Here is a 21,398-nt window from a genome sequence, read left to right on the forward strand (position 1 = left end):
AGGCGGGTTAATGTAGGGCTGCAGGAAGGGATTTATTAATGCGTCTTGACTCAGAGACGTATATGGGTACCATAATAATATATAACATAATAATATATAACATAATAATAAGGATAACCGACACCTCTGCCATAGGTCGCCCCAAGTGGTTCGCTACGTTCGGTGACTTAGCAAGGGTGCCCGGATTCATGGGGTGAGGTTTGTCCAGGTCTTGACGGCGGATGCATCTGCCCACCAATTGCGTGTGTGCTGAGGGTGACACTTTTTGACTCTTTTAGTCGGACTCTCTCAACCTATCGCCTTGCATCGCAGTGGAAGGGATTAATTCGTACTTTATTCCTGTATATACTGACCCACAGATTCCTACCCACCCCTCATACCCTTTTCCTTCCCTTTAAAAGATTCTCCACACAGCATCCCCAAAGATGACATTGACCATGAGGGAAATTATATTCTTCAGGGCCTTTTGTGTGGGGTTAGTGTAAAAAAAAAACGGCCTCTGAAACGAAAACGGAACGTACAAACAAATTTACAGATAGACGAAATTCTAAATTGTAGAAAACCTACGAATAACAATAACGGAACTTATTTTTTATATATTATTTATATTTATGTACGAAGATGATTTTTTTCTGTTTATTTATCTATTTTTTTTACCAACTTAAAACTGTATCTGACGCACCGTGAAGGAAAACCTTTTTCGCGTTCTGAATGCAATTTTTTCTTTTATTTTGCACCAAAAGTGCTCGTGGGCCTCAGTTTCCCCATCCCTGGTCTAGATGGTTAGTTATTTATACAGTTTCTACAAAATCAACATTTAATATTAATTCTAAAGCGTTACAGACTCGTTAATTTTACACAGAAACTGTACAAAACGTTAACTAGCTTTGCGGTCAAAGTATTTCAATGTATTTACAACAGGATTACTTAAAGTGGAAACACACATAAAGCGTGCATTCGCTTCAGCGCCTGAAAAATTAATTTAAATTAAATTAATATCTCAATGGGGATTCAAATGAAAGTCAAGACAGTGGGAATTAAATGAATTTACTTTTTATGCAAGGCAATTCAATTTAAATATGGAAATGAGAATTTGACGAGAGCAACTCGGGGGCTTAGTGTAACAGGGGTCTAACTACAAAAACTGGTATTTGAATTAAGCCCCCGCATTCCGAATTCCTACCAATTTATAACATATGTTTGTAAGTTTAAAAAAATCTTTGAAGATAATATCTGTACATTTGTTATGCCGAAACGTTAATTATATGAAAATCCTTCGATAGAAAAAAATCGCAAAATAAGCTCCGAAAATCATTAAAAACGCGTTTTGTTCTGTTGTTTTGTATGTTACAGTGGGTTGCCATATTAATAGGGACAGTTCGAATATTTCCTGATTTTTATGTTTACGTTATCTCTACTTCTAAATAACGTGGATGTGATTGCCGTTCCTTCGTTATTTTTGTTGCTGGTATCACCACTGACACTTTTAAGAAGTGACAACACTCGCAAAGTGCCACATCCCTCGAAAATTTAAGGTTTTTTGCACGTGGCCAGCATTTTTGTGAAAATGCGTGATTGAAGTTCTGGTAAATAAAAATACATTATAATTATATTTACGAGTTTTAACAATTTACCTATACAAAAATGGTAGTAATTATTAATTATCTATTAATTTCTGTAATTTTTTTTTCTTATCTTATTTCAGTGAATAGTTTTTCCATATTGAGTCCAATGTTCTGTTTTTTCAGTATGGCTAGGTCTTCAGACACGTCCCCAAGAAATTTTCTGGAAGTGAAGACACTATTGTTAAACACTCGACATTTCCAAAGGGATATAGCAGCCGTTACAGGTATTTTAAAGTCTGTGGTTAACAGGATAAATTAGAAAATCAATCAAAACCTGCCCCTTGAATTGGATCACACTGGGAAATGTGGCAGAAAACGAATCACTACACCTCTTACTGGCCGCAAAATCAAAGACGTCTGTCTCCAAAACCGCAAAAAGAGTGTGGATCGTCTGATCTTGATGATCAATGAAGAAGATATTGAAGTCTCCCAAAGGAGAGTCCAGAGGATATTGGCTGAGGAGAATCTCATTGGTCATCGGCCAGCTAAAAAACCTCGCCTCACAGTAGATATGAGGAAAAACTATTGGAATGGGTCAACGCGCATCAAAACATGACTATAGAGAACTGGAATATGGTAATTTACAATTTTGTGGTTTTCAAGCTTTCAAAAAATTCCATTAGTTTGATTATGGCCCTTTTTTAAGGTGTGCTTCTCTGACGAGTCCATATTCCAAATTTTGTTGGATAAATCATCGTTCGTCCGACGACGCCCAGGGGAGAAATTTCATCTGGACTGCCTTGTAGAGACTATCAAACACCCTACCAGTATCATGATGTGGTCAGTCATCTCTTCCAAAGGGATGGGGCGCCTCCACATCGTGCAAGGGACTATGAAGCAGGATCAGTACAGACAAATACTGGAAAATCGATTACTGCCTCAAGTCGGAGAATGGTTCCCTGGTGGCCAGGAATACGTTTATATGCACAACTCCGCACCCTGTCATAAAGGCAAGACTGTCACTGCATTCCTGGCTGAAAAAAATGTGCAGGTTTTACCTTGGCCGGGGACTTCCACTAACATGAACCCTATTCAAAACCTTTAGGAGCTCACAAGAGGGAGATTGCCAAGGAGGTGGTCACAACGAAGCAGCAGCTCATCGAAACCCTCATCCGAGTGTGGCATCATTCTCCTGACCCAAAGATTACTGCAAAATTGTGCATTGAGAGTATACCACGGCGCACATAGATAGATTTTAATGATTTAGGCGGCCAAAATTATTTTTGGGGTTATTTTAGTTCTAAGTTCAATTAAAATAAAGAAAAGGTATATATTTATAAAAACATACATATATTTGTCAGGTTACAAAGAACAGTAATATATAACAGAGCTAAATTCACTAAAAAATACAAATGAATGGAAACAGAATTTAACAAGTTTTCTTTAAATATAAAATTACATTAAAAATCGGTATCTTCAGGTCCAGATGTCTCTACTGACTCTGTGTTTGGGTCACCAGGTAATTTATTTATTTATTTATTTATTTATTTACACATATACGGCACAACACGTGCCATTAACATAATTGACATACTTATAATAGTACAACAACATGAAGAATAACAGTATAATGTTAGTAAAATTTAAGAAAATAGGTAAAAAGTAAGGTAATAAGTAGTGTATAAAAACTATAATGTATAAAAGTAAATTGTAAAGTGAATAGTTTAAAATATAAAGTATTAAAGTACAAACCATAATTTATTAGGAAAAAGTATAAATAAAAATAAAAATTTAAAGATTGAAATAAAACAATAAAATGTACCAATAAGATACCTATCTCAAGGTACCGACAATGATTTAAATATAAAAGTAATAAATCCTGGATTGTGTTAACCGATATGATAAATTTTACAAGTACTTATGATTTCAAGTGCATTAATAGTTTTAGAAGTACTGGTAGGCATATTATGTTTACATGATGTATTTACGTGGTACTAGCAAACAAATTTAGTTTAACGCATCTTTTGTATGAAGACAGATTACCGGCAGCGTGATCAATATTAGCATATTCATTGCCTAAAATATGCAAGCGATTGATGGTTGAGTTTTGTTCTGCGTTCGTCATAGTATTGTCACAGTGAAAAGGTGTTTTGAGTCGAGTCGGTCTACTAGGTACATGGTAATTTATTAATGAGACCAATTCAGGGGAGTCAAACCAGTTATTGTTTATTTTAAATAAGAAAATAAGATCATTGAGTATTCTTCTATCTTTTAACGATAAGAGTCTCATTTTTTGTAATAAAGATTCATAGTTTATGTCAACCGCAGGAATACCTAATTTGAAATTAATTGATCTGAGAAATTTGCGTTAATTAGGTAATAAAAGTTTAACCGTTTCAGGTAGAAATGCGTTACGTGAAGGTTTTCTTATTTGTCTCAAGCAACTAATGAAGGTATCTGAACTTAACAAAAGCCTATAATATACATCTAAGTTACATTCTTCCCTAGAAAACTTTCTGGCAAAGTTTAGCCGGTACGATTGGAAATGCTTGTTCCGGGCTTCTGCAGCTTCTTCCGATAGCTGTCCAATTGGAAGGATCCCCGAACTTTTTATGATTTGGCTTCCATGTACCAATATCTTGTGCATAGTTGGCGTCATTGGGTGCCAACCATACTGTTCTACGTACAATTTTGCTGTGTCGTACGCATACTTATCATATTTTTCAGCATCAATTTTATGGCCACCAGAAATAGTTTCTCAAATAACCTTGAATCTGTAAATCAGTTCAAAGTTAATACCTGTGATGGCTGAAGCCAATTCGGGGTTTTCAAAAAACCTCCAGCTTGTGTTGCCATCATTGGTGTTGCCAAAGTTGGCCTTTGGCATGTCGATAAGCAAACCGGTTTCATTTCGAAACCTCTCCTGAATTTCCAACTTCTTTTGGGCTTCTAATGCCTTGTCTTCTTCGGTTTTTCTTTCCCTGTATTTTTTTACTGGCAGTTTATACGAAAGGTGTATAATGCTTTCTAAAATGCGGATCCGGGCGTGTAATACTGACAAGCCGAATTCCAAAGCTTGAGGGTTTACACTATTTTTCTTCGATAGATCATTAAAGGTTTTCGAAGTAGCTCCACAGATGTAGCACTGGGATGTTGACTTTGTGTCTGTGGCTGCGTTACACACCTTTCCGTCAATCATAGTCATTTTGAGTTGGTGCCCGAACGAAAACTCCTCTTCATTCAACGTAACAACTGTTTTGTTTAGTTGCTTAAAGGACTCCTGCACATATTTTATCTCTTCTTTAGTTATGTCCGTTGTTTCTTTTACAAATCGGAATCGAATCGGACGGCAAAACCTTGACGAAGAAGGAGTTGGATTCTACCAAACAATTTTACTGCCTTCTTTTCCACAAACAATGCGCAAAGGCACAAAGGAACTCATAAAAATTTTGGCATCGGAATCAGTCTCATTATCGTAAATTTGTTTAAATTTGGATTGCTGAGAACCGTCACAACCCCATTTGCAGATTATCATTAACGACTTCCTTTCTTGCTCGTTAAGCTGGATTATCACATCTTCTAGGTATTTTGATAATCGTGTTACGGTTAGATCCATTAGGCACTGTAGATTACTTTCCGTGCAAGTAGCCGTAATTCTTAGGGATTCTTTCGGCGGATAGCACTCTTGTTTTGCTTTCAAAACAAGATCATAGCAAGGAAAATGTTGTGGATTTGTTGCCCTTACTATCTCATACTGTCGTCTCGTAAAATCAGCTTCAACGAACATCTTAAGTGCTTGCAGAGGCATCAATTGAGGTACCTCATCGTTGTTGGTAACTCTACTGTAGGCTTTTCTATATTTACTAGCCCGTGTTGGGGAGTTCGTAATATCTTTAAGCACTTTCGAGGCGGTCCTATGTCCCGTTGTCTGCAACACAGATGTAGCAGCGTGAACAATAACTTCATCACCTGCGGAGGCCCTTATTTCTTCCGTTTTTCTTCTTTTACTACGCTCACTTAGTTCTCCAAAAGACTTGGGTGGTCGACCTTGCGAGGAGGCTGATTCAATGGGAATCTCGAATGTTCCCTCTAACCATGATTGGTTTATTTTCAGGAAAACATCTTGGTGTTTATTTGCCTTTACCCATCGTTGCTTAATTTGTGATTTTACATAAGAAAATCTTTTTTTAAAGTCTTCTTTAGCCTCTTTGTTGTGCCCATAGCGCATAAGGAGAAAATTCTCATAATAGTCAAGTTTTTCATTTAAAGTTGGTAAATTTTGACTCTGTAGTTGGTCAAATATGTATTGACGAGTCACTACTTTAGTACCCGAGGTAGTAGGTAGACCTGAAACAAATAAAAAAACAATTTTAATACAAAATATCGCACACTCAATATTTCCTATATTTGACAAAGAGCCTTTCAAAAGGGCTTAGCTCAAAAAAGCGCGATTTTGCGCGGCTATTTCTTATGGAATTAGTTAGTTACATATATGCACTATATAGTATAATGAAAATTAATACAGGGACGGACTCATAAGTACACTAAAAAGGCACTCGAATTTAAATATATTAAAAAAAAAATTTTTTTGACAGAGTGATGTTTGTCGTTTTAAAAATGAATGACAGAGAATGTTAATTAAATTTTTCTGTAACGAAAACAAATTGTTCTTACCTGTATTATCGCAATCCATCACAGTTAAAACGGAAATATTAGCTTGAAATGAATAATGCACGTTTGGAAAGTTATAAGTTTAGGAGAGCGTCGAAACCCGACACGTACACACTTGTTCACTATCGAATTCCGACTGATCAAAGTCGACTCCCGCGCTTCCAAGGAGGGGGGAGAGGATGTTATATTGTACATAGAACTGTTGACTCGCCAATTAAATAGATACCTTACCATTATATTGATTTTAAAAAAAATACTTTTGGCCGTCTAAATCATTAAAATCTACGTATGTGCGGCGTGTACAAGCTGTTATTGCGGCTAAAGGCGAAATGACGAAATATTGACTTTTTGTTCGATAATGTTTAAAAATAATAAAATATAAAAAATAATCGTAGATTAAGGACAAATACGGTGTTTAATTTTTCAAAATTCAATGTCCTTGTAAATAAATAATAATAACCGCACCTAAAATCGTAAACATCTGTGTTTTATGAACACAAAGTGTAAAAAACACATTTTCCATAGGTGTCCCTATTAAAATGGCAACCCACTGTAGCTATGAAAAAAATCACAGTGTATCTTAAATGCAACTAAAGCATTTATCGAGAGATTTTTTTCTCTATTTCAAACCATTCGTGTTTTATTAAATATTTTCACCAAATAGTATCAAATAAAGTCGCTATCCGCGTCTGTCTGTTTCTGCGCTTAGTTCTTCTAAACTACGCAACGGAATTTGGTAGGGTTGACAATACATGTATAATTTATAGAAATTAGAGAAAAGTCGATGTTTTATAAAGACGTAAATATATATTTTCGGGCACTACATTGCTAACGCTGGCTAAACCTTATGAGATATATCAAAATAATGTAGTACCGAATTGTATATCTGAACTACAGAAAAGTCCATGATGATATATGTCTATCTCCTATGAATAACATCCAGCAACGCTGGGTACACGTAAGCTATTTATAATTATTTGAGAAAAAATTACTTTATATTATCCATACTACTAAATTTTCATAGTCTGTTGTTTCCAACATAGGTTGATGCAAACTGGAAAGAATTATTTTTCTCTTTCTAACGTCAAAAAAGTATTTCCGCGTGATAGAAACAAATATAAAAATACTTTTATAAAATATGGACGCCCGGTCATATTTGACCCTCAAACGCTAGAGGGGTTAATACTTTTATAAAATATGGACGCCCGGTCACATATGATCCTCAAACGCTGGAGGGGTTAATACTTTTATAAAATATGGTCGCCCGGTCATATATGACCCGCAAACGCTGGAGGGGTTAATACTTTTATAAAATATGGTCGCCCGGTCATATATGACCCTCAAACGCTAGAGGGGTTAATACTTTTATAAAATATGGACGCCCGGTCACATATGATCCTCAAACGCTTGAGGGGTTAATACTTTTATAAAATATGGACGCCCGGTCATATATGACCCTCAAACGCTGGAGGGGTTAATACTTTTATAAAATATGGACGCCCGGTCATATATGACCCTCAAACGCTAGAGGGGTTAATACTTTTATAAAATATGGACGCCCGGTCATATATGACCCTCAAACGCTAGAGGGGTTAATACTTTTATAAAATATGGACGCCCGGTCATATATGACCCTCAAACGCTAGTGGGGTTAATACTTTTATAAAATATGGACGCCCGGTCATATATGACCCTCAAACGCTGGAGGGGTTAAATGGATTCCAAGTTGTTATATTACAAATAGTTCCATTATTATTTGTGACCAATTTAATATGACGGTATGTTTTGATTTTCTGTGCTGATATTTACTTGCTTAATAATGTATTGTTACGTATGGTCACATTTAGAAATAAATGGTTTCGAAATGTGTTATGCGTCCGTCAGTTTATGACAGATCGGTCTGAAAAGGTTACTTGCTTGAAAGTAAAACCAATAAAAAATTACTTGTGTGGGTCATTGAAAAGTGTATTTGACATTTTCAGTATTTCGTCAATAGTTATAATTATTGGATTACGTTTTTATGATTTAGAAATTTATGTATACTTATATAGTACACGGAGAAATATCGCTGATAAAAAATATTTCTATTTCTTCATATTATTCGTAATCCGGTTAAAAACGGGATTGCAGGCCGTTTAAAAATGATTTGATAGGTTTCAAATTTGACATTTGATACTTTCGTCTCGACAAACTTTACGTAAATTGCCCACTGTAATATCCTTGATATTAGGGTATGAGCTCTTCCATAAATACTATACTATCCGGAAGATATCTGTAAGACTACTCAAGACTGTCCGAAGAAACCTTCCTACAGAAGCAACAAAGCTACTTATCAACTCTTACGTAGTCTCACGCCTCGATTACTGCAACGGCATTTATGCCAGCCTTCCAAAATATCAAATTGACAAACTTCAATCGGTGTTTAATCCAGGCTCACAAGCGCCCTGAAAGAATCCAGTACAAATTGTGCTGGATGGTGTTTAAATCCACCAATGAAATTTCCCCACCTTACATCTCTGAACTATGCGTCTCGGAAAACACTGGTCTGAGGCAGTCAACTCTTAGATTAGCAACATGTAGGAAGACTGATGGAACCTAAGCGCAAGCCAAATACTAAGTTTGGTGATCGTGCTTTCGGAGCATCTGGGCCGAAGGCTTGGAATAAACTCCCTCCGGCACTAAGATCCATAACAAGTCCAACAGAATTCAGGTCTTAACTAAAAACTTACATTTTTATGCTGTCATACCCTTAAATTAAATATACCATTCCCGAAAGAATGTCCAATTATATCCAATTTTCCAATTGTGTCCTAAATCCTGTATCTAAATTTCGCTAGTAAACAATAAAGTTAATGTTGATTAAGTGTTAATCTCAAGTGACCTACCAGGTAAGTATGGTACTGTATATCCCATATACAGGTAGATTATTGTAGAAGTGTATTATATATTTGTACAGCGCCCTTGAGGTGATTTTGCACAAAAACGAAGCTATATAAATCATCCTAAGATTATTATTATCAGAGTCCATTGTATATATTACATTAAAAGTCCAAGTGTGTTTTTAAAGCCGGAGTTTTGTTTATTAAGAGAGAAGAAAGTTTGTGAGAAACCCCCGCCACATAACTTTATCAGTGTGAACTTCAATGATTCATCGAGCAAAGAGGAATATCGATGATGATGTCGATGTATTTATTAGATTGAATGATATTCAATCTAATACAAGTAAGTGTGTGAAAGGGGGATTTAAAAAAAGTTTAAAGTGAGAATATGATTTCAAATTTTTTTCATAATTCCAGCAACACAAATTTTACGTATTTACCATAAACTAGCGTAGAAACGGCACTCATACCTAGGTATTAGCCAACTAGATTCAGACCCTGAAAAATTTCGACTTAAATAACGCGTATCTAATATTATTTTCACTCTCGCTTTATTGCAGCGCTTCGACGAACTTTTGCAGAAGGCCGCGTCCACAAATTTAGCTCCTTCTTAAATTTATTGTATTCTTGTTTTTAATGTTTTGTGTCACTTAACGTATATTATAATAATTTCATTATATGTTCATCATATTAATCTTTAAACAACAACAACAACGTCTCAACACCCAAATTAAAATTCATTTAAAACACGTTTATTTTTTACGCAGCTCGCAAAATTTGATTATATTCTTATATTTCATTTAATAACTATTCTGTCGGCGGTCCACCTAGATTATTTTACTATAACACTATACCCACCACCTCAGGTTCATGGTTTAAAAATCTTTCCAGGTCAGTCAGTTCAAGGTTGTCGCTGTTGGACTAGTATAAAGTCAAGTATAGCGTATAGTCCGTTCCATATGTCCCGCCCCATTACCACGCGATTCATCCCCGCGTGACCTTGCTCTCCGGTCAATCGATACTCTACTCTCTCCTCCGTACAATGCCACTACGTACGTACTATACCGCTCGCAGGGATGGAAAATGATAAGAAAATATGGTACGTCAATACTGCTTAGATAAAGTTTCAATTTACTCATGATTTTTAGTATCTGACTAATCAATCAACTATCACTCCGTTTCCGGAGTAGTAGGCAGAGAGACCGTCACAAAACCCCCAATTTTATTAATGTGTAATGAAATATGTATATTAATTAAACCAATAAGAGATTTTCACTGTATCTTAATATATTGTGAACAAGAAAGAGTTACATTAGCCTATGGGGTTGGGATGGTGGGAGGAAAAGGAGAAAAAGGAGGATGAATATAGTCTGTGTTGAGTAATATGTATTATTTATTTATTTCTTGGCTGATTTGTATAGCGCCGCTTTTGTGAGACATCACTTCAGGGGCGCTTTACAGTTGATGCAGGTATTACAAAAAGCAAGTGAAGTTAAGTTAAGTAAAATGAAGTACAGGAACAGGTGACACGAAGAAGATGGAGAATCTGCAGCAAGAATCCTAGGTGGTGAAGAAACTGGACCAGCTAAGTCGTGAATGTATTTTAACCCTATATATAGAACCCTATTTAGACCCTAGATACTTGTTATTGTACCTCAATAAGCTAACCATTTTAAGTGCCGTTTTTTTATTAACTTTTTTAAAATTAAATAGTAAAATACAGGGTGTATCGGCACGTACCCGACAAACTTTAACCAGCTATTCCTTAGCATATTTGGAGTAAAAAATCTTATGTGCACTTTGCTGTCCGGTAACGTGTTTTTTTAATAAAAAATTTACTATTCATATTTTCACCACATGTCACCACTGTTTTATCCTTTGTCAAAGTTTGAAAACCCATCTGGCAATATCTTATTCGAGTTCCGTTGAATAATGTACGTGTGTACCTATATTGGCGCGCTTTTACAATCACAACGAAATGGCACGGCACCACTCGTCTCATTTTTAACTATTATATTTAGTGTGTGCGAAAGAGCGAAGACGCTTTTCGACATACTTGATTATTGTACACATACTTGTTATTGCTGTTGAACACGAAAAGCAAAGCCGATGACAGTGATGTAGTGTGGAAATTTTTTTGTTTCTAATTGAAAAAAAAAATGCTACCGGACAGCAAAGTGCCCATAACATTTTTTACTCCAAATGTGCTAAGGAATAGCTGGTTGAAGTTTGTCGGGTTAGTGCCGATACACCCTGTATAGAATGATGAGGTTATAATTTAAACAATGTCAAAAACATATCTTTGCTCAAATTCTAAGTACTTAATCATATCTCTAAAATTTCACTACTTTTTTGAGATGACAGAACTATAATTGGGAAAAACTTGACATTTTTGACATCATTTAGAGAAAAGATATTATAAATCAACGATGACAATGGAATTACTTATATTTTGGCGTAAGTTGGACCAAACCATTAAGACCACGCAAACCATGGAACTAATCATTCGACAAAATGACTAGCAGACTAGGTAACTCAGAAATAAAATAATGAATAAACAAAGTTGAAACTTGGCGGCTATTATGCTCTTGTTAGAAATATTCAAAAGACACAGGTAAATTTGCATTTGATGTTCGTCATTTTGACGAACGTTAGCTATCGAGGGTTAAAGAAAAATGTGAAAATACTGAGCTCGTTCGGTGTTCCCGAAACGTGTGCTGTCACCATCACTGACAACGAGAGACTAATTTCATGATTTTCTAAACTCTTCATTTCTATCACCAAAGCCGCATCGTTGCCTCCGTAATGATGCTCGGATTAAACGCCGCGTCCCGTTCGCACTCAGTCATGCCTGCGAGTGCGAGGGAAACGCAAAAGGGAATCGGCACTTGCCGAAATGTCCCGAAACAAACTATATATTTACGTTTTAAACTTGGGATATCTCATTTTCGCATTACAGGACTCGGCAAGATCATAGAGGACGTTATCGATTATGGGTGCATAACCCTTTTGAGCATCCAGTCGACATACGTATTATCTTTCAATAAAGACCATTACGTGTGTATCCCAACCTTCATCTACCCTATATTCTTCCAATGTGTGAATACCGTTAAAAATGAGCGAGAATTAAAGTTTTTAAATTCTTTTCAAATTTCTCGCCATTCTAGAACAAGAAATGCACACCAACTACTAATACAAAAACCAACACATCCTTTGGACAAAAACACTACAGATTCCAGGCTATAAAACTATACAATTCACTTCCAACACAATATAAAACATCTAATCTTACAGAATACAAAAAACTCATATGGAACTGGCTACAAACCTTTTAATATTTAATTTCGTTATATTTCACAGTTGTTTTTGTTAAAACTGTGGAAAAATCGATTTTATATTTTAATTTTTATTGTTTCTCTTTGTAACTAACTCCACTGTATTGTTTACTATTATATAACTTCCACAACACAGGTGAACTCCTAGCGTGGAGGACAATATACTATACCTTTGTAATACTAATATATTGAAGAATACCTTCTTACCTACTAAAATTTTAGTAATTTTTATTTATTTTATTACAAACTATCTAAAACCGCACATTCCGATTCGGTTCCAACTGGCTACAACGTCATTACGACGTAGAAAACGCAACTTTCTGGTAAGACAAAGAAAAGTCTCACAAAATAAGGTAACGGTTGCCACTGGGAATCGAACCCAGATCCTTTGCTTGTCCGGTACAGTACTCTACCAATTTAGCTACAGAAACCTAAGCATTTTATGTCATTTTTATTGATTTCTTATTTCAATCTAAGAATAACCAATATTATCCTCAAGTAATTCCCTCTGGTTTTGATTCCCATTTGCGACCGTTACCTTTTTATTTAATAAGTATTTTCTATTTTATGTTTCATTTAACATTAGTTAATATTATTTTCTTTAATGATTAAAATGATATTATAAGCTTATGTTGTTTATAAGCTTCAATAAGTTATGCTAACCTATTGAACTTAACAATCAATAAGAAATTCTAGTCATTTAAAAAAAAATCAAAACATTCAATTCCTTCTAACCTAAATACCAGTAGTTTCAATGTTTGCATTTATGCATTAGCCCTCCAAAACGATCGAAATCTGACCGGGTACACGTGACGTCATACGTACCTCGGTTTTGTCGGTCAACTGTAAGGTCAATCCCACTCGGATTTTTACGAAATCAACAAATCCCATTTAAAAAATTTAACAATAATTTCAAAAAGTTCAATTCTTTTAAAATAATTTGTAAACCGCAGTGTTAGTTGATCGATATGAAAATATGTTTTTTAAGCGTAATATTTTTCGCTCGAGTTCCTTATTGATCAAATCTCAAAATCAATATCAAAATTCAAAACTTCACGATTTCGAATGTTGACGAACATCAAAATTTTTATTTAGTCCGACCATGCTTGTAACCGCAAATCTACTTACAGCTGCCAAGGTTTATCGAATGCGCCTCTTAAGGTGCATATAAACTGGATAAAATTTCCACAAGCCAAGACGCGATTACGTGAAAGGAACAAAGCAACCGCATGCGGTGTGTCGCGCTAGTTGCTTCTTTCCTTTCCCATAATTCGCGGCTCATTTCAAAAACCATTTTATTATATTTATTATTACCATATACTATTCTACTGTCCATCACGTGGCACTTGTCAAACAGACACGTGTTTCCTATCGCATCGATGAGGAACAATAATGATTCAATTGGGGTATCCACGTTGCTGACACGTGTTTTAGTGCAGGGTTATTTAACCTTTTAACAGTTATCTTTTTGTAATCATATTAATGTACCATGACACGACACTTGAAGTTATCCCTAAAATAATATTTTACATATAAGATTACACGGAGAAAACTTACTGACGGAGAAAACTTACTGACGTAAAATATTGCGAATTTATTAAAAATCTGGTTAAATGAATTGACAGGTTTCCTGACAAACCATCAGTAAAACACGAATGTGTTATGGGGATGTCGGAACTCGTGTTCATAAAAAATCGTCATTATTAATTTAAAAAAATCCAAAAAACAGGACACAGTTATGCGCGCGGCTGTCCTAGCAAAAATTAATTTACGCATTACGCTAAAATACCTGGAAACGAGGGATTCTTTTTCAAGTCAACTCTGTTGAAAGGGTGTTCAAACTTGTCGATCTTTCAAGTGTCATTCAACTCCGACTTGGACTCATTCGGATCCTACTTATTAACCTAAATTTTTTTTTTTAAATGTTTGAAATATTTTATTTTGGTATACTATTTTACATTTCATAGTTATCCAGTAATGTTGGCCTCACTGGGTGGCTTACCCGTGCTGAGGCCTCTATTTTATAATATAAAAAAATATGCACAGTACATTTAGAGAAAATATAGATTTAACATTAAGTTAAATAAACAGAAATACAATGAAATTAAGTTAAAATCGTGTTATGTTATGAAATTTTGGTAATAGTCTTTTTTGTAGGCAACAAATTGGTGTACATTATGGATGCCAAAAAATATGCTTTAGATAAATTGAAGGTTTTCCTATCGCTTCACTTGAGTAGAATACAAATAAAAAAATAAATTACTCAACAAAAAATATAAATGCAAACTACTAAAAAAATATTTTTTCAATAGAAATGTATGAACGCATAAAGAAAACAACTTTAAAAAAATACATAAAAAATGTAAAATACATATAGTATAAAAATATAAAATTATTTACAAAAAAAATAAAAAACAGTTTTTTGCTTGATTTCGAACGTTTCTAGACTCCGTTATTCAAGCGATTTTAATGCCTATTACCTACGGTATAAGGTATACCAAGAGTATACACATTTTTGGCTTGTAGCTGCTGCTTAAATAACAGAACAAAATGTGTTCTTTTCATTTTTCGGAGCTTACTTTGCGATTTTTTTCTATCGAGGGAATTTCATATTAACGTTTCGGTATAAAACATGCATAGATATTTTTTTTGGAACTTAAAATCTTAAAGAGTTAACGAGAAATTAGGAATACGGGGGCTTAAATGCAATGCATTTCGCCATACATCTATGGATCCATGTACATCACAATATAATAATTATTTTCGATGCATCTTGTTTAACGCTGAACTCAGGAGACACAGATACTAGACGAGGTTTTATTAGCGTTACGTGTTCGGATTGGTCGACACGTTAACACGCACGGTGAGAGCCACCTGCGTGCTAATTGCCAGCTAATTTATCTGTTCGGAAACCTGCCTGGATTAATGGACAATATAATTGACAGTTATCTTTTGTAAATGTAGGTCATATTTGAAACAATATTGTTAAATGTGATTTGTCTTCTTGCTATTTTTTTGTGAATTTTGCGGGTCTTATTTGAAGCAATAATCATTTTTTATTGTGATTCGTCTTTCTGGTTAAATTTGTTTTGAATGTAGGTCATATTTGAAGCAATTATTAAGTGCGATTTGTCTTCTTGTTAAATCTGTTTTGAATGTAGGCCATATTTGAAGCAATTGTTAAATGTGATTTGTCTTCTGGTTAAATTTGTTTTGAATGTAGGTCATATTTGAAGCAATTATTACGTGCGATTTGTCTTCTTGTTAAATCTGTTTTGAATGGAGGTCATATATAAAACAATTATTAGGTGTGATTTGTCTTTTTGTTAAATCGCTTTTGAATGTAGGTCATATTTAAACAATCATTAAGTGTGATTTCTCTTCTTGTTAAATTTCTTTTGAATGTAGGCCATATTTGAAGCAATTTTTAAATGTGATTTGTCTTGTTAAATCTGTTTTGAATGTAGGCCATATTTGAAGCAATTATTAAATATGATTTGTCTTCTTGTTAAATCTAATTTGAATGTAGGCCATATTTGAAGCAATTGTTAAATGTGATTTGTCTTCCTTGCTAAATTTGTTGTGAATATTTTTGATACATTCATTTATTAATTATGCTTTGCCTTCCTTGCCTTCTAATTTTTTTGCGATTGTAGGTCATATTTATAACAATTTTTCAATGTGATATCTTAATGGCTTAATCTGTTGTGAATGTGACTCATTTTGAAACAATTGTTAAATGTGATTCGTCTGTAATAAATAAAAAAATATTACAAAAAGTTTCGTCCACCTTTAGTTCTTATTTCCTGTTTACTACCAAATACGTTGCTGGTAAAATAACCGATTATTTCCATTCTTTTTAACGATGTTACGTTCCGAGCTTTTTGATTAAACTTCCAAACAAAGCCATTCACCTCAGAAGCAGAGTTTTCCGTACCATTTCCCTGATGTGTTTATTACTAAAGGCCAACGCTTACAACATCAGGTTACATGAAAGTATTCATTTACGAGTTTTTACCATATTTTTATCGCCTAGCAGGGAATATCTAACACTAATTTATACTTCACATTGTATTTTTTCTTTATAATTTACTTCGTCGCTTGGGTTGTATATGGCTTGTTTTTTGTATAATGATGAAGTAAACCAAAAACTATCGGTTCTGAAACATGTATTTATCATATATAATGGTTAAAACAAATTATGTAATTTCTATTTTTTAATGATAAACTAATGTTTATAAGACACGGTTTTTATGCATAGCACGAAGGATAATAAATTAGTATAAGCATTAATTAGTCGCCTGCAATATCAATACAAATTGAAAATATCGAGTAAAAATAAAATTGATTGATTGCTAATAGTAATTTATTATGTAATTTCCACAGACATAGGAATTAATAGACGAGAAGATAATGGCGAGGGGTAAAATCAACTGTTGAAGAACGAAGGGAGTAAAGCTGACTGTGATTCGTCAATAAATCAATCTGACAGTAAATAGGCATCTCGCATTATAATATCACCATTTAGTTCTTAAAAGTAAAATCTGCTTTTGAATGAAAAGACATTTTTACATGGGAGCGCAAATTACTCGCCACGTTATGAACTAATTTGCGAAGTCCAAATTCGGCAAAGTAAATTTCTTCTGTTTGCAGAGTCGTAGTTAGTTTCAGAGTATTTAGTTAAGACACTTTTACAAATGTTTCATAATTTACTTACCCCAGTAAACAACGATGAGCACACTTGAGAATCGCTACATTGTGATGTGATAGTATATGTTTCTAAAACTGATCCATATAATACGGTGTGAATAAGCTTAAAATAAAGTAAAATAATGCTTACTTATGGGATGTAATACGACAATTGGGTTTATTCTCTTTTTCACATCTATTTTTACAAGTTTTCATATCACAAGTCAACATTTTGCCGTGTTATTTCGTAAAATGAACCGATGATGCCTCGACCATAGTTCGCACAAGAATGATGACGTCACGTTTTCAAATTTCACTTGAGGCCATACGCGAGCCCAGCCGGCTCCAATGGAACCGGTATGGGGAGTGGGGATAATACGCTTTTAATCACTTAGGGCAGGTCTACTAATATTCATATGTCTATGGTAATTTCTTATTATTTTTAAACGAGTGTCACAACATTATTTAATTATTGAAGGAGAAATCATTTCATTTAATTATTGTAATATTTGGCCTTCGATAATCATAATAATAATAATTAAATAATTTTTATAGCGCCGTTTATGTAAAAAAACACCTAAAGGTCGTTGTACAATTTATTACGAGTTCCTATTCGGAGAGAAATGATCCTGTTAAATAGTGATGGCATGCCAATTTCCTGATAAAATATCAGAATATATCGAAATACGTGTGTTAATAAATATCACGAATATCCAAGGAATGCGACAGTATCAGTATTTGTATGAACACGTATTCCGCCGTCTTCATAAAACATTTGCTTTGAACTGATACGTTGTTAGGAACTCTGTCAATTCATTCGTTAAAGGCCTGCAGTCCCGTTTTTAACAAGAACCAGAGTAATTTGACCATATTTTTATTAAATTAGCAGTATTTTATATCAGTATGTTTTCTCCCTATAGGCTCTATCTAATTTTATTCTTTACAAACAGATTCAGAAAAACATACTTATTATGTACAAAAAGACATAGTAAAACATGCTTACCTGGCAGGTCGCTTCAGATAAACACACAGAGGACACTGTAGTAAAAACACTGGACATTGCTATTTTTTACATTTGCTATCTTCCTCCATTACTATCGATATTACATTAATTAGAAGACTAGCTGTACCTCGCTACGCATTGCTGTGGTTAAGTCTTTCTGTACAGATAGAGAAACAAAAATAGCTTTTTTTACCTGTCACGGGTGACATCTATATAAAAACACACGCGTATTTGAATGCAACTTTGTGTCAAAATTTGAAAGCAATCTGTGAAGACCTTTCGGAGATTTAAGATTTTGAACAAACGAACATTTACATTTTTATTTATATAGATAGATTAGTGGCAAAAGTAGAGTTGAGATTTCTTTTTAAAGACTGGATAATTTACGACTCTTTACGACTGGAGAATTTTTATGAAATTTTTATGAAATTTTTTTTATGTAAAGTGTACGAAACAATATACTGTCCGTACAATAGCTGTAGATACGAAGGTAGCTGGGTACACTTGTCAAGCGTTTTCAGTCTTGGTAGAGGTTGTAGATGTTGTAGAAGTTCGTGGTAGAGTTTAAAGCCACGATCAGAGAGGAATTTATTTCCAGATCTGAACTGACGAAAAGAATTTAATACTTGGCAAAAACTGAATTTACTACTGAATAAAACACTTGAAAATATTTCTTGAGACTTTTGGAGACTTGGAGATGGTTCTTCAGGAGAGAGGATTCTTTTTCAGAGGTAGTTGTTGAACTGACTTTGTATGGAATTCGGTTCTCTATTTATAGAACGTTTTCAAATCGAACCCTCTCGGAGGCGTTCTATCCTCTTTCGTGAGGAGTAAAGTGGTTAGGTATTTTTCCTCTCTGCAATTATCTTGTTGAGAGGAAAGTTATATTTTAATATGATACCTTTCACCAAGTCAGTTCAATCTACCAAAACCATCTCCCGCAGTCCCGTTTATTTATTTTATAAATAATTATACAAGTTTTCATATTGGGTTTGAAGTTAAATATCTTTGGTTTGAACATTTCCCAAAGGGTAACAAATATAGTTAGATATAATTATTCATGTTATTATATTAGTATATAATCATTTCTTGATGTTGATATTTATTTCGTAGTTATATCTTGCATCTTTTTCCCGTAAATCCAGTCTGATGATATCACAATTAATCACATTTGAATCTGTTATCAGTGTTTGATAAGAAAGTCAAGGTGACATGCTGGGCTGTGATTGGTTGGAGACGGCGGCCATCATGGAATTCCATCCGGGGAGTAGTGGAGGGGGTCCTACGTAAATACTGAGTAGCCTTCCTAGCCGTGGTCACTTCGTGGGTTGGTGTGTCCGAGGGAGGTGCTGGATGATTATTTTCAGATGTTTTTCAGGTTCTGCTATTATATTGCTATGTAATTATCTTGATTAATCACATATAATACATCATTTGATTGAGTTATTTTGATGTAAAGATTTCCAAATGTGTCGGCGACACGGTATCGAGCGGTTTCGGGGTTGAAGTGTTTTTGTGAGTTTGGCGTAAATATGAATTCTCTTGAAATATTCTGGAGGTCTGGATACGTATGATACATAAAGCTTGCTAATTCTTAGTTGTTCACATTTAGTTATTTATAATGTCGCGGATTAATAAGGTGAAAGGTTTCTAAATTTGTGGATGTGATTGTGATACTTTCAGATTTTCTACAGATGTTCATGTGTTTTTCAATCCGTAAGCCATTTATTTAAAATATTTTCCCAAGTACCTACGCTTACATAATTTAAGAAGTACGAGCATTTGTGAAATATGCCGACACGCAAAAGCTTTTCTTTTCTGGGAAACTTAACCCTTTATACTACAAAGCATTCACAACCCCGAGCAACGCCGGGTACACGTCAGCTAGTTAACACTTTGTACCCCAAATTATTTTTTATTTGGTATACCAGCTACTCCATAGAGTGTAATGTAAAATTATGAGGAAAATTACGATATTTTTAGAAAATTAGAAATATGTGTTTTTTGGTAAGGCAGTATATAAAATGATATAGTTATGCCAAGAAATATTTATATTTATTATCATGAAAGATTGTTAATAAAAGAAAAATTTGCATATTCTAATCTTTATAATTTTTTAATTAACGTGTGGTATTTTAGAAAGCAGTCGCCCAATTGCATACGTGACTTGTTACGACACGTGTCACAGTACTCACTGGTTTCCCATCTGCCACCTTTTACTGTTCTTTTCGTGCAGACCACACAGTCCCTCTTGGGACCTTTTCTTGATATGGAGTTTTCCATTGAGCCTGATCTCTGATGGAGAGAGAATATTTATTGCCCAGTAAAAAAAAATCATAAAAAATGAATGCGTAGTTATTGTTATGTATGAAAAACAGAGCGAAAAGCACAACCAATCGTAAGTGGGTACTGTATACAACTAAATAGAATCATGTGTATACCTGTAAAAGGAGCTTTTATTTGAAAAACAATAAAATTTATACCCATTGTTTATGTCGCCGCTGCATCGGAGTAATTAGAATGTTTCCTATGTCGCCGTGGCGGCGACAACGGAGTACAAAGAGTTAAAAGCGATACAATACATGAAAACATATTTTTGTATAAAATTGTTCGCATTTTCCGCGCTGTTTTTTTTTGCCGCTATAAGCGTTTCTGTTACTTCCCTTGAAGTGTCATTATTTCGTGCTCTCCAAACAAAACTTCTAAGAAATGATGATACATGAAACACAGTGCGTAGAAGTTTAAATAAGAGTGTTCGGGCTACTTTTATGATTTTCGGTTTTTTTATGAGAATACCTCCCAAGGATCCTAAACGTCTGGAGCCATTGGAACTATGGCATCCCTGATTGGGCTCACGGTTAGGGGGAGGGGAACGAGATGGGAAAGAGGAAGGTCGAACTAAACTCATTCCGTCAAAATATTAGATGAGTTGGAGCCGAGAGTCATAAATAATACTGCATTATTATAATTTATTATTATTTAATTTTATTTTTTAAATTGTTAGTGGTAATATAGGCAGCCCTGATTTATAATAACAATAATAATAATAGTGTTTATCTGGTATGTGGGGAGGTTAGTGCAGTCCCACAAATTCCGTATACGAGTAGAGATACCTACATACAGTATAAAAATATGATTAAAAAAAACAGATGAATTCTATTTAATATTTACTTAGAGTAATTGCTTTTCATATACCAACTGGAAATACTCATCATTTATATACTTGTATGTATCTAGATTGCATGGAGTTGTCAAT

General features: G+C 34.4%; 1 long non-coding RNA gene across 1 annotated transcript in view; it reads left to right on the top strand.

The window, feature by feature from the left end:
* LOC149413552 (uncharacterized) overlaps window positions 1-21,398 on the top strand; it is a 195,869-nt gene that overhangs the window by 120,799 nt on the left and 53,672 nt on the right. The window lies entirely within an intron of this gene.

Source organism: Hesperophylax consimilis, chromosome 21 (assembly GCF_061612785.1).
Source record: "Hesperophylax consimilis isolate HC1 chromosome 21, BYU_Hcon_1.0, whole genome shotgun sequence".
Classification (NCBI taxonomy): domain Eukaryota; kingdom Metazoa; phylum Arthropoda; class Insecta; order Trichoptera; family Limnephilidae; genus Hesperophylax; species Hesperophylax consimilis.